This window comes from Borostomias antarcticus (genome assembly GCF_949987555.1).
Source record: "Borostomias antarcticus genome assembly, chromosome: 11".
Taxonomy (NCBI): domain Eukaryota; kingdom Metazoa; phylum Chordata; class Actinopteri; order Stomiiformes; family Stomiidae; genus Borostomias; species Borostomias antarcticus.
In genome coordinates this window covers 10032087-10034586 of record NC_140244.1, presented here as the reverse complement: position 1 = coordinate 10034586, position 2500 = coordinate 10032087, and the positions used below count along the sequence as shown (strand labels likewise).

The 2500-nt window shown below is 47.7% G+C and overlaps 1 protein-coding gene across 1 annotated transcript in view; it reads right to left on the bottom strand.

Moving 5' to 3' along the window:
- LOC311315383 (zinc finger protein 385A-like) overlaps positions 1-2500 on the bottom strand; it is a gene marked incomplete at both ends in the record, with an annotated part of 45246 nt that overhangs the window by 20275 nt on the left and 22471 nt on the right. The gene's annotated exons all lie outside the window — the stretch shown is intronic.

Genomic DNA, 2500 nt, shown 5'->3' with positions numbered 1-2500 from the left:
GGGAATACTGAGAGGCACTACATTACTGACATTGGCATTACCTCTGTGATCATTAAGTCTGAATTGGCTAAATTAATTGCCAATTTCAGTAGCCTTAGTCACAGCTGTGCATGTGTGTGTGTGTGTGTGTGTGTATTTGTGTGAGTGTGTGTGTGTGTGTGTGTGTGTGTGCTTGTGCATGCCTGCCTTTGTATGTGCGCTCATCCGTGCATGTGTGTGTGTGTGTGTGTATGTTTATTGGAAGCTCTGCAAATGGAAGACAGAGATTGTGCACTCTGAGACATTTTCATACATTCTTTGTCCAAAAATAACATTCTAATTATGTGAAACTTAATGTACTGTAGAATTTCAGGATTTAAATGAGCAGACATGGTATGAAGGTCAAATGAAAGGCACCCACACAAGGGCCTTAATAACAACGAAGAAGGGTCTCCTACTGTATGTATATTATAATCAGCTGACCAGAAATTATTTGATATTTCATATTTAAAGCATATGCACTGCAGATGCCCGTAACATTACCAGGAACACTCAGTACTTTAGTCTCCGGCTGACTAAGGTCACTTAGCTCCTGCTAATGTTGTGTTAATGTGAGGAGGCCGTGTTTCGGGGTTGTGTCCTTTTGGAGTTGCGCGGTGCTCTAGTGATGTGGGAGACGGACTCTCCTGGTGTCGCATTCTGCCTCTGTGAAGGACTGGACCTGTTTACTGCAGCTTAGCTTCCCCTCCCAGCCGAAGGCAGCGTTTTCAGCCATAGCAGGGAGTAAACGCACACACTGGGACACACACACGCACACAAACACACACATGCGCACACACACACACACACACACACACACACATGCACACGCACACAAACACACACACACACATCTTTCCTCCTCCATCTCTCTCTCTCTACCTCTCTTTGTTGCTGTTTTAGAAGCTATGAGGGGTGCAATTAGTTGAGGAAGCCTATCTGATGCTTATAGTTCCCTGTTAATGACATCTTTGGAAAAAATAATAATGCGCACACACACACACACACACACACATTGCTTTTCATACAGTATGTATGTGTCATTAGAGATGAGTACAGGCATAATTGAGCGGTAATTCTCCTCTGAATTATAATCATGGTTGATTACACATTCCTGCAGAGTAGACACAGCGATCACCTTAGAACTGCATGTTCTTGTCATAGAGCATCATGGGCTTGATACTAGACAATGAAACTGTCCTCAATTTGATGGGGAGGAGAGAGAGAGAGAGAGGGGGAGAGAGAGAGGGAGAGAGAGTGAGAAAGAGAGAAAGGATGTGAGAGAAATGGTGAGAGAGAAGGAGAGAGAGAGAGAGAGAGGGAGAGAGAGGGAGAGGAAAGGTGAACTCATGGTTGACTTCAGTCTCCTCCTTGCTTTAATGATAGATGCTCTCTGCACCTCAGTGGCCAGGTTTAAATGACACCTCTGAGCTACAGTATTCAGGATCCCTGACGAGTGCTCTGTGTGTGTGTGTGTGTGTGTGTGTGTGTGTGTGTGTGTGTGTGTGTGTGTGTGTGTGTGAGAGAGAGAGAGAGAGAGAGAGAGAGAGAGAGAAATGTTTGTGTGCGTGTGTGTGAATGAATGTGTGTGTGTGTGTGCGTGCGTGTGTGTGAATGAATTTTTGCCTGCTAATTTATTGTAATCGTGGAGAGATGAACTATTTTTGATCAGACCCAGTTATTTATAAGAATGTCTACTAGAGTCTTTACTAATGAATGACAAGTTGATGTCAAAATGCATTATTCAGATTTCTCCCTTGAAACGTCATACTGCTCCAGCACATGCAGATATTTTATTTTTAGTGAGAAATACCCACGCCCCACCCAGCCCACACACACACACACACACACACACACGCAAGCGCGCAGAGACACACAGTGACGGGGCCTCCGGGAAATGAGTTTGAAAGGTGGAATAGCTGAAATCATGTGCGCTCTGCCCTTCACTGTTCACAGTCCAGTCAGCCAATCACAGCTGATTAAGATTGAGAGATAGGGTCGCCAGGAGGGAGGAGGTGGAGCTTAACTCCCAGACTGAGGGGAGGGAAGGGAAGGAATGAAAGATGAAGGAGGGGAGAGAGAGGGAGAGAGAGAGAGAGAGAGAGAGTAAAAGTGGAATAATGGAAAGGGACCGAGAGGGAGCTGAGCTGGAGACAGGGGGGGAGGGGAAAGGAGGAGAGGGAGAGGGGGAGAGAGGGGGAGGGGGAGGGAGGAGACGGGGAGGGAAGAGAGGGGGTGGGGGAGGGAAGAGAGGGGGAGGGAGGAGACGGACTGGAGGGAGGGGAGGGAGGAGGGGGCAGACTGCATATTTTGAGGTGAGCCCAAGGTGACAGCGGGAGGCAAGGAGGCAAGTTTAACCCGCTGGCTCATATAGGGAGGACAGACCATCTGGGGGTGAACCAGCCAGCCAGAACATAGACAGACGCACAGGCAGGTACTGAGAGACTGCTGCTGGAGCCTAACATGGTGGACAACTGGCCCC